Raw genomic sequence first — 14,930 nt, forward strand, 5'->3', positions numbered from 1 at the left:
TTTCATTCATGCAAGTTTGGGGGAGATTTCCTTAATGAAGGGGACACAACTTGGTGAAGAGAGTAATTCGGGACCCAATGAAGGGAAGAAAAGGTAGAGCAAGCCATCGGACTAACCTTCTAACCCAATAAGATCAAAGTGGAAGAAACCAAGGCCGGCCCGGTAACACCAACTCCGGGAGCAGCTGGAAGTCCCCGGTCATTGGCGAGGGGGAAAAGAATTTCTCGATAGTGCCCGAGGGAGGGGAAAACCTGACCGATCCTCAGGCAGTAGAGACGATGGCCATTGAGCCGGAGTTTGATGTAGTCGCGGTCCAACTTCGGAATGAGGATGTCATTGAGAAGGCATCGGGCAATATTATCGAGCTGGCCGATGGTTAGAATATCCCTTGAGATGGAACACATTCGGTAGGAGGTTCGTAGGAGCCCAGTTTTGGAGCCCTTCACGGATAGGAGATTGCCCTAATTGACTCTGCTAGTGCCGTTGTCGTGGAGTGATTCCCCTCATGGAACGATCCTACCCCCTAAGGGGATGCAAGATGTGCCGAATGAAGAATCCTCTAATATGAGGGTGCCTATCAGAGACAGAGAGTGCTACAAAGGCCTTTAGCAGCTCCCGAGGGAGTTCCTAGGCTCGATGTTTCACTCGTCTTTGGCGAGATGAGCAAGCTTTGCGAGCAGGTAGCTTTTAGTAAATCCTGCATTCCGTTCTAATTTTTGTCACCATAATCTTTGTCTTTCTAACTTGTCTTTTCCGTGGCTTTAGGCAAAGGTACTTTACAACTAGACTTTCGCCCGGTTTTAGGCTGAGGTAAATGAGCATGAGAAGGCTCACCTTATTGAATAGGTTACGTAGCTTCTGTTTGACTATTTTTCGAATGTTTGCCGGATCCCAGTGTTTTAATGTCCTGGATTTGATCAATGTAGTTTGAGAAGGAAGTTGCCCTACTGAGGGAAAGGCTCCGATCCAGAGATTCTGAAGTCCTCAAACTTGGACGGCATGTGAGAAAGATAACCACTGAGAGGGATACTCTTCAAGAAAGGATGGCCTCAGCCAGTCGTCAGCTTCAAGATGTGAGGGCGGATAATAACAAATACAGAGGTCTTCACTCAAAGTTAGTGGTTGCACTATCCGAGATTAAAACCGAAGCTAAGACACTTATATCTGCGCACAAAGAGGATGTCGCTGCAATAGACGCCCATACTGAGAGGCTGTCTAAGGGGGCCAAGAGGGTAAAGACCCTAGAGAAGAGAGTTGTTGCCCTGTTTGCCTCTAGAGATGTGCCGAGAAGTGGCTTAGAAGATGATGAGAACGGAAGCGGGGCGCCTCGAGGGTAAGACCCGGTAACTCCAAATAAAGGAGAGCTTACCGATAAAGCTAAGCTCAGGCAACACCTACTGAGGAGGTCTACTCATCTGTCTGTCTGAACCGGCACACATGAAATGCACCGTCCCTAGAAAGTGACGTCAATGCGAAATAATGTACCGAGTATGTAAGTCAATATATTGAAGCTGAAACCTGAACTGATAATATAATAACTGAAAACAACTGGAAGTCAAAGAAAATCTAAAGATATGCTCATCTGCTGATACTAACTCAACTCTCTCAATATAGTGAGTAAAATAGTTGTCCGGCCCTATAAGACTCAGTATACATATATATATTCTCTGCCGTAGTAGGCTCGCTCATAAGAGCTCGGCCATACTAGGCTCTGTATCTCGACCAACTAGGTTCGCTCCTAGGCGCTCGGCCACAACAAGCTCGGTATATAACTTACCATCTGATCAGAGGTTGCCCAATAGAGACCTGCCCATCGATTATAGCTTGATGGTAATGAAAATACTTTTAATACAATATATATGTAAACTCTCTGCTCTTTTGACCGGAAGAAAGAAATACTCAACTGAATATGGAGTACCCGATAAGAAGAATATGGTAACTTACAAAACTAGGAAAATATATGTAATTTGCGAGACTAGCAAAATATATGTAATTTTCGGGATACGAATTTTTCTCTATGCCTGATTATCAAACTTGTGTAATTACGAGATCATGCCAAATGAAAGAAGAGCTTAGCCTTAACATACTTTTTCCTGGAATTATTTGAACGAACCTACTTCTGCGAAATATGGACGAAATTCCACTTTGACAAACTTGAAATTTCGGACAAATTAATCTGCTTTTAACGTTTTGAACAAAATGTTGGCAAGGATTGAATTGTTGAAATCTTGAAATTGAATGAAATATCTATGCTCTCTCACGTTTTTGGTTTTAAAAACCAATGAATGCAAGTGTTTGGTTGATTTTCAATAAAGGAAAAATGTTTCTAATTTCTCATGGCTTTTGAACTTAAGAATGAAGATAACACTTCAAGTCTTAGGTTAGTCAAATTTTTGATTTGGCCATAAATAGCCACATGGCATAGATGGCTCATGAGTCATCTTAGCCTTGTGGCATTTGTGCCACATTTTCTTGGAGTAAGTTTTTGTTAATTTTTATTCATTTATTAGTTAATCGAGTAATGTTTTGTTACCCGGTAATTAATCTATTACCCGCATGATTTAAAAAATTTCACAAATTACTAAAAATTCTATTTATTTTCAAAATACTTCATGTATACTTTATATATTATACTACCGTGGTCATATGGTACCTTGCATGGTATTAGTTTATAATTATCGGGTATTATCGCCTGACCTGTATTTTATTCCAAATTGTCCATTTTCAACGAAACTCGTTTTCTTTAATTCGTGTACCCCTTTATCCTTCATAATACTTATTTATCGCTTGTTATAAATAGCGTAAGTACGTTAACGTCAAGATGATCTCATCCCCACATCTACGTCGGTTAACTGAAAATAAAATTATAACATACGAAAATGCGAGATGTAACATCCTCCCCCCCCCCTTAGAAACATTCGTCCTCAAATGTTCAACTCCCCGTGATCTATATAACTTTGGCAAGGTCGCCTTTGTAACACCACCACAACCAACTCTCCCCGTAGAAGCTTAATAATCCAATGAGACACAAGACCATAATTATGAATAAAAATAATGGCCTCTCATGACCAACAACAATAACCAACACAAGAATTTATACATGTACCTTATGATTATGACGTCTCAGACGGACCCTTCTCTAGATGAGGGAATAGGTAGGTATATCTAGACTTCATGTTTTCCTCAGCATCCCAAGTCATTTCTTACACATTGTTGTTCCTTCAGAGTACTTTAACGAAGGCTACCTCCTTATTCCGCAGCTTGCGGATTTGTCAATCTAGGATGGCAATCGGAACCTCCTCGTATGATAACTTCTCTATAATATGTACATCATCCGGGGACACTACTCGGGTAGGATCGCCAATGAACTTCCGTAACATAGATACGTGAAAAAATCGAATGGACTAACTCCAATTCCGAGGGCAATTCTAACTCCTAAGCCACTTGGCCCACTCTCCGAATGATCCTATAAGGCCAGAACAGTCAAATCACGGGTCCGGGTAATTTTGCCCAAAATATTGACCAAAGTCAACTTAAATTTACTTAAAGGCAAATTTTATCATTTTTTCATAGATTTTCACATAATGGCTTTCCGGCTATGCGTCTGGACTGCGCACAGAAATTGAGATGATGCGGAAAGAGGTTTTTATGGCCTTGGAACACCGAATTTATTTCTAAAACAAGTGATGACCTTTTGGGTTATCACACTGCTCCTTCAAACCTTTCCTCCCGTGTGTGAAAATTCTTCCAATGGATCGGATGGCATTATATCCTAGTGATTGAAAACGGATTGTAGGAAAGCTTGCCCTGAAGTAGCAGCTCTCAAACTAATTGAGAACCCCAATGCCTCAATGACAGGAAGGTATGCCTTGACATTGTAAAGAGGTGTTCCGGGCCTCTACAACTCCTCAAACGCGTGCCCACGTCTCTCGTTTAGAACACTATAGATGCTACCAAGAGCTTGCGTTGGAGATAGAATCTCGACGAGGTAAATAGGCTCCAACAAGCGAGGTGTGGCAGTAAGTTGCGACCATACACACTCACGGAAGTATACATGGTCGTCAAGTAATAGAGTAGTGAGTAGAGTATCATTCCCATGAAGACTTATGCTTAAATTTTGACTGATTCAAACTCAAACAACTTATTAATTCAAGAGATTTCTCCCAAAATATACAAGTGACTAATTATCAACCAAATATATAAGTGACTAAAACTATCAAGTAATGAAATAACTAGAAATCAACCATAACACTTAAGCAATTTCGGATAACAATCACTAGGAGATGATATTCCAGGTCACAGGTTAGCTAAAAATTATATTGCATTCTTGGCTTAAAATGACTAATTAATTTATCTGGATTGTTGATTGAGAGGGTTGATATTACTCATAAGAATATGTCGAGTTCTTACTCGCCTATTCAAGCTACTTTAATGCCTATACGTCTATGGAATTAAGATTAACAAGAATATTTCAACCAAGAAGGGCAATTAGGTATATTTCTATCCTAATTGCTAATTCGTTCCCCGATGCCTGGATTCAAGAACCTGCTCTATTTAATTCTATATGCAATCCAGAATTCTCACTTTCGAGTTCAATTCTAGATTCATAGATAGTATTTCACTGTTAGCTACTCCGCAAAATAATTAAAAACAAAATTACATAAACAATCCAATATGATAAAATAAAATTCGTCAATTTAAACTTCAAACATCAACATTCATATATCACTCATGACCCTAGAACAATAGGGTTCTCAGCCACTTATGTTCATACAATCATCAAAAATAATATTTTCAAACATAAAATCAATGAATACTAGAAGATTGGAAGAATTGCTTAAATTCGTGCTCCCGAGTGTTTTGTACTTTTGTTACTCTCTCAAAGTCATGTCCTCCCTCTCAAAATAGGTTTAGGTTGGCTTTTATATGAGTTTGGGGCGTCTTAGGGTCAAAATAACCAAGTCCTAGTCGAATTAGGATGTGTTTGCATTTTGAGCGTCCAGGGCAGCATGGGGTGCTGGCCCTGGCGCTCAACTTCTAAAGGTTTTGTAAAGTGCGCCACAGGCAGCGCCTCACGCTGCCTACCTATGGCCCTCAAATGTGCTCTTTTGACTTTTCATCCCATTTTCGCTCCATTTCGCGCACTTTCGTTCCAAATCTCATCCGAATGATTCCTACATATAGAAATACCACAAATTAGCACAAATCATTATATACATGTGTGTAAGCACGTGATTTTTGCTTCACGGACAATTGCTCCAAAAGAAAATAAAAATAGCGGCAAAGGGCTTCGCTGTACAATTTTTCGGTCTTTCCGTGACATGTTTTGTTAATCGTTTGTGAGTCTGTCCATTTTTGCATTTAATCATTAACAAACAAAAATACAAAATATGCATGTTAGGATGATTAAACCATAATTCGGTCAGTAAAAGAAAATTCAAAATATATATATATATGTGTGCATCGTTCGTTCTAGGCTTTTAGTTAACTTACTTAAATAATTTTTGTGATAATTGTGTTAAAATGTTGCATTGTTGTTTAGTTTTAATTTCGTTATTTTGTTATTTATTATTTTTATTTTTGTTTTAAAAGAAAAAATGAAATTAGAAAAACAAAAGAGAAGGAAATCGGTTTGGGCCAAAAATTAAACAAAATAACTGGCCCAACCAGCACGCAGGCCCAGTCCAAATCCGGTTGCCCAGACACCTCCTGAAACGACACCGTTTCAGGCCAATCCATCTCAGCCGTTCCAATCAATCCAATCCAACGGTCCAGGATCATTTTCAGCAACCCGTGTTCAAACCCGACCCAATAACCAATCCGATCCAATCCCCCACTTAAACCAAACGACCCCGTTTAGCTACAAAACGACCCCGTCCCATTTCTCAACATCAGATCTAAGCCGTTGAGATCATCTGATCTAACGGCTCAGATCCGATCAACCTCACCATATATAAACCTTCCCTTACACCCCACGCCCCCTATCCGAACCCCACCCCTCACTCGTCTCCTTCCCTGAACCCTGAAACCCCCAAACCCTAGCAGCCGCCCTAGTCTCCTTCGCCATTAAAGCCGGCGGCACGAACGCCGGTGACCACCCCCTGAACACCCTAAGACCCCCTCACTCCCCTGAACACGAATCCACTAACCACGAACCTCGAATCATCTCCTATCGTCTCGAATCTGGATTTGAAGATTCGAGACAAAACTCGATCTACACCAAACCACCCCATCTTCATACCAGACACCCCCTGACCTTCCTAGTGACCAAACCAAACTTGGTTTGGTCCGAATCTACCCACAACTCCTAAAAATCCAGATCTGGAAATCCAGAACTGGAAACACATGCACCTGGGGAACCCGGCCAGTTTTGACATAGGTTTGAGGTCTAATAGACCTTAGTCAAGGTGTTCTCATGTGAGAACACCCTGACTAAAGTTTGTTCGGCCTCAAAAGTTCGAAGTCGAGTTTGATTTGGGTCTGTTTGGTTTAAACGTTTTGGTAAGTTTTCCGTTCTTTTGTTTTATTTCCAAATAAGTTGTCAGCATATCTCTTTGTGTTTGTTTGTTATTTTGTTATTTTTCATCCAGATTTCTTTCATCTCTGTTAAAGACCTTTTATTTGGTCGTTTGTCTTCTATTTGTATTCTGAATGTACTCTGTGATGAACCTGTTCGATTAGATTGGTCGTCAAATGAATAAACTTATATAGGTCCCCAGTTATTGAACATAGAATTGTCTGATGCCCTTTAGGTCCCTAAACGTATTGTTTATGTGAGCGATCGATTATTACCTGCTATAATTAGTATAGTCGACTCGATAAATGTCGTCGATTAGTTTTCTATAACTAATGAATCGAAGGAGTTAGGATTGTCACATAACTAATTAAACTCGGACACTGGCTGGATGACCTAGTAATGTTTGAAATGGTCTGTTGGCATTATAAAAATGACTAAAAGGGTTCAGTCTAGGCAGTCCTGAGCTCGAGCTTTCATCAGTGCAAAAAATGCCCTAATGCTGCAATAGGCAGGGGCAGTAATAATCAAGGTTGACAGGGGTAATCTGGGGTGCTAAAAAGAACAGAAGTAATTAGTTTAAGTGAGCTGACAAGTAGGGTACTAACTTAGGATTAAACTAATACCAATGGGGAACAAGACACAAGGGTATGGGGGCTCAAAATGAATAAACAAATGAGCCCATAATTCTGGATTAAACAAAAACCAGGCGTGGGGAATAAAGGTAGCTGACACCAAGCATGCTTAGGATGGGCTTAAAGGGTATGGGCATTCTGCCAATTGGCAGGCAGGGCAGCTCAGCTGTAATGGTGCATTTGGCCTATAAATAGGCCATTGGACAACTAAAACAGGGGCTGAAGTTTATGGGTCTGAGGCTGGACTTTTAGCTTTCAGAGAGAAAAAAAAGGGCTGTAAAATTTTAGTCCAAAGAGAGGTCTAGTGAGTTCAAAGAAAACTGAAAAAACACAAGTTAGCTTCCAATAAACACTGCAACCAAACACTGCCTGAAAAGTTGTATAAGAGTGCATATTGGTCAAGCTGTCTTGGCCAAGTTCTTGGTTTGCATTGGTTGAGCTGTTTCTGGTTATTCAATTGGTAGTGTTGCTGCATTGAATACTCTGTTGTTGCTGTTTGTTTCATCCTTCTTTTCTGGGTTCATTGGTTTGGTACTCGACTATTTGTTGGTCCTCTTTGTTCTGGGAAATATTGTTGGTCGTCTGAGGTTTGTGGAAAACATTTGGTTTGGTTTGTTGCTGTGCTGTTGCTGTGTATCTGCTGCTGCTGTGTTTGTGGCATACTGCCCAACTGATCATTCTTTTCTTCTTTTCGTTCTCTATACCAGGTACATGACTAATACTCTGTCAAATGTAATTGGAAAGTTGAGCATGAATACAAAAGAAAAGACCTGAAGAGTGACTTTTATGCATAAATTGTTACATTAGACATCATGTATTGTATAATGATTGTCATTTTTGTTTGGACAATAGAAACAGCCTACATACTAAGTATATCAATGTAGGTTAACGAATGCTAGCTTTGTATGTATACTGCTAAGTGAGAATACGCCCAGTGTAATAAGTTGTATTTCAAACTTAGTCTGATGGTATAGTATATTCTCTAATGTAGGCCAAATAGGAAAGCTATCCATTTTAGTTAAAGTTCTTTCTCCTTCTGCCATATTGTCCCATAAACTGATAAACTCATTTCACAAAATAAAGAATCAGTTCAGGGCCTCGACCTCATGAAGGTCGAGCCCAAATCGAAGCAAACTAAGTAGGCCCGCGTAGAACAGGCGAAGGCCCAGGTCTGGTCCATCGCGCATGGGCTGGATTTGGGCCCAGAATTGTTTGTTCGGCTGATTGCATATACAGCCCCATTTCTGAAATTTTTTTTAGCTTTTCTGAATGTCATTACAAATAGCTTGCAAGCATTTAATTAATTAGGACTATATACTGTTTTCAATTGATAAGGACAAACGCGATAAGAAACGTAGTTGCTATAGGATAACCTTTTAAAATAAGAACGAGATGAGCCTCGATAAAAATAAACACAACGTGCAAATGCGGGGCCCTTGTTAAATGTATATTGTTGGAGCATTTAGTTTCCGGGATGGGTTGCTTAGCAAATCTCACAACCCTCCCTAAATAACAACACGTTAGTCTCTTTAGGATACGCTTTAATAAAACCTTACCTTCTTAAACTCGGGTGCACATTTATGTGACCCAAATCCAAATCCCAGCCGAGTCGAGATATATCAATAACCACGGGTGCATTGATGTAGCGTGGTTCGAGATATGTTTTCACGACGTTGCAAGTCCTATAAAAATAACGGTGAACGATAAAAGCGGATAAAAGATAAAATTGGCACATAGGTTCATAATTGTATTAAAATCAGATAAATAAGCCGAATATAACAGTTGAGCGACCGTGATAGAACCACGGAACTCGGGAATGCCTAACACCTTCTCCCGGGTTAACAGAATTCCTTATCCGGATTTCTGGTACGCAGACTGTAATATAGAGTCATTATTTTCCTCGATTCGGGATTAAAATTGGTGACTTGGGACACCCTAAATCTCCCAAGTGGCGACTCTAAAATAAATAAACTAATCCCGTTCCGATTGTCCTTTAATTGGAAAAACTCCCTTGCGCCCTCTCGGGTGCGGAAAAAGGAGGTGTGACAGCTCTGGCGACTCTGCTGGGGATCTTAAAACCCAGAACCAATAGTTCAGGGTTAAGAAGTCGAGCTTAGAATAATTGTTATTATTTGGCTTTATTTATTATCTGATTATTACATGTTTTGAGCCTAATGTGCTAAGTGCTGCCTTTACCGCTTTGATATTATTTGAACTGTATATAAACTGTGCCGAAACCTTTCTCTTCTTGCCTCCGGGGATGTGCTCACTGGTTGAGACTCCCTATTCTGTTAGTGTCATACCCTAAATAAAAGAGGTTCGGAAAGTTTCTAAGCCGGCTGGCCTTTTGGTTCCCGGAAAGGAGCTCCTTCCTCAACTCGAGTTGTCCGCTCGGGTACACTGTCTAGAACACCGACCCAGGTTTTGAACATAGAATAACGTGACTTCATGCCGGATCCCTAGTAGGAACGCTTATTTGCATCACGTTGCATTTGACTTAGGGGACTCAACACAGGGGTTGGGTCCGTCTAGGACTAGCAACCTGATATGAAAAGACCATTCTGGTGCATCCCACTGTTTTCCGTGCATTTATTTGTCTCATGCCCGCATGCTGACCGGTGTTTGAATATTTGGAATATTGTGAAAAAAAAAGGGAAATAACGGTTAGGAATTGATTGTTTATTGTTGAAAAAAAAAAACAAATACTGTCAAAACTCTGCCAAAATTTTGAAAAGTCGTTGTTCTGCCTTTCATAATAAAAAATATATCAATAGAAATATAGAGTTGTCTTGTCATAAAAATAAAAAAAAATCTTATTTTAAAATTTTTTTTATATAATAAAAAAAAAGTCTTGTGTGGTCTTTACTTTTATTATTTGTTACAAATATATGTATATATATATATATATATGAAAAATTCAAAAGTTTTGCTTTATTTCAAAATGTATATATCTTTATTTATGGCAAAAGTATTTATCTTGTTAAAGGTCTAGAAAAGTCCTTTCAGGCTCCCAGTTTTTCGAAAAAAAAAAAAAAAAAAAATCCAAAATATTTTCCGTTATTGACTTCTTTAGAAAGTTTTATATATATATATATATGAAAATTCAAAATTCACAAAAAATCGCATATATTTTTGTTTTTAGCAGGATAAGTGTCGTTTGTTAAAATCTTGTTAATAAATGTGCAGAATGAGCACGATTCCGAATGAACCCTTTTCAATCATGAATAAAATTCCCCTCCAATTGCGGCTCTGGTGGAATGATTTGGGCAAAGAGGGGCATGACGAAATCAAGAAGTATCTGAAAGGCCTCACGAGTTTGTTGGATATCAGGCCACGAGGAGATATCATAAGGGCACTAGTCCCCCACTGGGATCCTGCGCACAATGTCTTCCGCTTCTCAGATTTCGAACTTACCCCAACTTTAGAAGAAATAGCAGGGTATATCGGCAGCACTGAGACTCCTTTGAGGCACAAATATCTGATTGCTCCAAGAGCTGTAGCAGTACACCGGTTCCTGGACTCCTTAAAGATAGTCAGAACAGTTCATAACCCTGACTTGGCAAAAGGTTTTTGCAGCACGAGTTTCATATATCAAAGATATGGTCACATAGGAGGATTCGACAAGCCAGAAAACCAGTTGTGCAGCAAAGGTAATCGCCAGAAGTGGGAAGAACATAGACGAATTGCTTTCATGATAACTTTCTTAGGACTACTAATATTCCCAAGAAAAGATGGGAATATTGACATAAAGATAGCAGGGGTCGTCAGTACGTTGCTCACACAGAGTGATAGTACGTTGGCGCCCATGATAGTATCTGATATATTCCGGGCACTCACTTCTTGCAAAGCCGGAGGAAGCTTTTTCGAGGGTTGCAATTTGTTGTTGCAAATGTGGATGATCGAACACCTATGTCACCGAGCCCAGTTTCTGAGCCATGGATCCGCTGGAAAGACCTGCATAGAGGAGTTCTATACCAGAGTTGATGAAACCTACCTACCAGAAGGAGTTGTAGCATGGACCTCATATTTCCAAACCCTCAACGCCAGTCAAATACAGTGGGCGCTAGGATGGTTACCGATCGACGAAGTCATATACATGCCAGCAGCCAGGCCCCATTTTCTTTTAATGGGACTTAAGAGCATTCAACCATACGCGCCGCATCGGGTTTTAAGGCAACTTGGGAGGTATCAGATAGTGCCGAAAGACGAGGATCTGAGCATCCAGGTAATCGAGATCAGTCCCGACGGCCAGTTTCCTGAAGCAAGGGTTCGTCAAATTTGGAGCCAATGTCAATACTTAGAAGCAAATACTTGTGTATTGAATCGAGCAAAAGGGGAAGTTTCGCCCAGGTATCAGGCCTGGTACAAAGGGGAGACATCATCTGGAAGACCGACCAAAAGACCTCACCTGCAAGAATTTGCCAAATCTTCACAAGAACAGTGGGGCTGGTTGGCCAAAGAGCAGGAATATCTTGTCAAAGCAGGCAAACTGAAGCAACAAGTTCAGGATATGAAGTTTGAGTGCCAATTACAGTCTGCTGCCCACAAGGGAGAAAAGAACAAGTTAATCAGAGAAGGCGAGATCCTCAAAACTCAGATCCGGAGAATGAAAAAAGAGGCTAATAGCCAGCTAGGAAGCCGGGCAGATAAAAGATTGATAGCAGGGTTAAAAGATCAGGTTGCGGAATGCCAGGAAGATTTGGAAAAAGCCAGGGCCAGCACAGCAAAATTGCGAACCAAGTGGGCAAAGGGTGCGATGGCTCGGAGGCAGCACCTGCAACAAGTCATAAGGGAGTATGAACTGAGCATCGGGACATTAAGGGAAACGAATGCCTCTCTTCGAGAAAGGATCCTCAAGCAAACACGAAATGCCCAAGACGACAGAAGGCATTATTACGATGCAATGACCAGAATGGAAAGGCAAATGGAGATGTTCCAGGATCAGCTTGCCAACAATGCGCAAACACTGGGATTGAAGAACCAACAGATAAGGCATTTGTTCGCAGAAAGGGACAACATCCGGGGAAGGATTGATGAAATAGGGCATTACATCTACATGAAATGCTTGGCATATGAGCGAACACCTCGGAAGACCCTCCTTGTTTCCATCATGGGTTGCGTCCGCCGGATTATGAACGAATTGAAGAGCTTGCAAAGAGACCTTACACCTAGAGCCGCAAAAAGGCCGGATGATGCCTCACGGCCCCTTAAATTGGAGAATTAGTTTTGGTCAAGTCCTGTTTATTTGGCTTGGGTTGTTTTTCCATATGTTGTTTTCTTTTTCGTTAAACCGAGTTTGAAACCGTCGAGTTTGTACTATTGCTATTCCTTGCTTGATGTAATTTGTAATAGCAAAATTTTGAGAATGAATTCAATGATTTCACAAAAATTGTGTGTTTTTACTTTAAGGCAGAACTACGCCTGGTCTGATTCACGCGGGGACGTGATACGTAGGCAATCCCCATAAGATTCGACCGCTTTTAATAAATAAAGAAAAGAAAATGTAAATAAAATAAGACGCGGGGTTTCGCAGAATACTCTAAAAGAGACAAATGAACAAACCGGGATGACGCATGTGGTTTGAAGCAAAGCATGTAGAAACGGTTAACTGCCTAGGTGCATTGCATCCTCTATGTGTTATGATCAAATCTGTTAAGCTCTAACACTAACAAAGTTTGTTGTTGTCTGATAACCAGACAGTTAGTTGTTAAAGAATTCTGGCAACACATTCATACCAAACCAGATCCAAAGGACCGGTAGCAACAAGCATGACTACTTCAGAGAATAGTAATGAGGAAGAAAGGCCGATGAGCCAGTTGCTAAAAGAGGCAATGGAAAAGATTGAAAGGATGGGACTAGAGATGCATGCAATGCAGCTAGCCCTGGCCAAAACACAAAAGAGCCCTGAGACACTGGGACACATGCCGGAATACCCTCACTCTGGCCCCTCCACAAGCCGCCCAAATCCCCTCTATCATCAAGAAAGAAGCCCTCATGATTCCCAAGCTCCACCACCCCATCAACCTCTCCCAACACCCAATATTCCCATTTTTGTGGGACCTGCATCGGCCCCTTTGCAACGAACGACCAGTGAGCCATTGTTTCAGGCTCACGATACACAATTCTATCCCCCTGAACCTACATTCCATGCACCCGAACCACAGGCTTACAATCCCCATTTGGAAGTCCCGGCAGAGGTTGAGAAGCCGGTTAAGGCCCTTGAACAGGATGAAGTGTTAAGAAAGTTCAAAAGCCTGGAGCAATCCTTCAGAAACTTGCACGGGCTGGGCAATCAAGTCAGCGTGGCATACAAAGATCTGTGCCCTTTCCCAGATGTCCAACTCCCGGTTGGGTTCAAGATGCCCAAGTTTGATTTATATGAAGGGCACGGTGATCCCATGGCACATTTGCGGGGATTCTGTAGCAAAATGAGAGGGGCAGGAGGCGAGGATGAGCTTTTGATAGCTTACTTCGGCCAAAGTCTGAGCGGATCTGCACTGGAATGGTATACCAGGCAGGATTTCAGCAGGTGGTACACGTGGGATGATCTGGCACAGGCTTTTGCAGGTCATTTCCAGTACAATCTAGAGATAGTCCCCGACCGTCTCACATTATTGAGAACTGGGAAGAAACCCGGGGAAAGTTTTCGCGAGTTCGGGTTCCGCTGGAGAGAACAAGCAGCTAGGGTCGATCCTCCCATGAGAGAGGGAGAGATGGTAGACTACTTTTTGCAGACATTGGATCCAACCTACTTTGGTCACTTGGTGACAACGGTTGGAAAATCTTTCAACGAGGTGGTCAAAATAGGGGTCATGATAGAAGAAGGTTTGAGGTCGGACAAGATCTTAAACTATTCGGCACTTAAGGCCACAACCCAGGCTATTCAAAGCGGCACGGGAGGTGCGCTAAGAAGAAAGAAAGAAGAGGTTGCCACGATCGAGGCAGGCAGTTGGCCCAGGGCTGGCAGGCCACACTACAACCAACCCAGGCCTCACAGGTCAAACTATCCATACAACCCACCACAAAATTTCTATCCACCTCGAGAACCGCATTGTTCCGTACACCAAGCCCAGATATACACTCAGCCCCCGGTTCGCCCACAATGGCGCGCACCGGCTCCCCAGAACATATATGCACCACCACAAAACACTTACCCTCCACCAAGGGCATATAGAAATCCTTCAGGGGCAGGTTTCCGGGGAAATCCAGATGCCAGAAATGACAGGTTGCGGAAGCAAAGAACCTTCACCGAACTGGGAGAAACCTACACCGCTGTGTTCCACAAGCTGCGACAATTGGGTTTGGTTAGTCCCGTCCATACTCGGGAACCAAATCCCCCACCTCAGAATTTGGACCGTTCAATCAGTTGTGAATACTGTTCAGGGATGCTCGGGCACGATACCGAGAAGTGTTGGAAGTTAAGGCATGCCATACAGGATCTTATTGACACCAATAAGATCGAGGTCCAGACACCGGAGGCTCCTAACATCAACCAAAACCCGCTGCCAGCGCACCACGAAGCTCACATGATTGAGTTGGTGTGTGAGGGAGGTGAATTAAGAAAACCCTCACAAACAGTGATGATGATCCAAGCTGCCCCAAAAGAAGTCTTAACCAGGGGAGGAACAAATGTACAGTCGCAGGGAGAAGGTGTCAAGCCGGTAGTAATATGGGGGAAGAACCCGTCCGTCATAACAAGCAAACCCGAGCCAAGCAAATTGGTAATACCAGGGATCCTGCCCACACCGGCAGTCATGTTGAAAGGGGTATGTAGAGAACGG

At 41.8% G+C, this 14,930-nt stretch overlaps 1 pseudogene; it reads right to left on the minus strand.

Annotated features, from left to right (window-relative positions):
- Positions 1-3,715: 3,715 nt before the first annotated feature.
- LOC107808183 (elongation factor 2-like) overlaps positions 3,716-14,930 on the minus strand; it is a 38,735-nt pseudogene continuing 27,520 nt past the window's right edge.

Source organism: Nicotiana tabacum, chromosome 22 (genome assembly GCF_000715075.1).
Source record: "Nicotiana tabacum cultivar K326 chromosome 22, ASM71507v2, whole genome shotgun sequence".
NCBI classification, from domain to species: Eukaryota; Viridiplantae; Streptophyta; class Magnoliopsida; order Solanales; family Solanaceae; genus Nicotiana; species Nicotiana tabacum.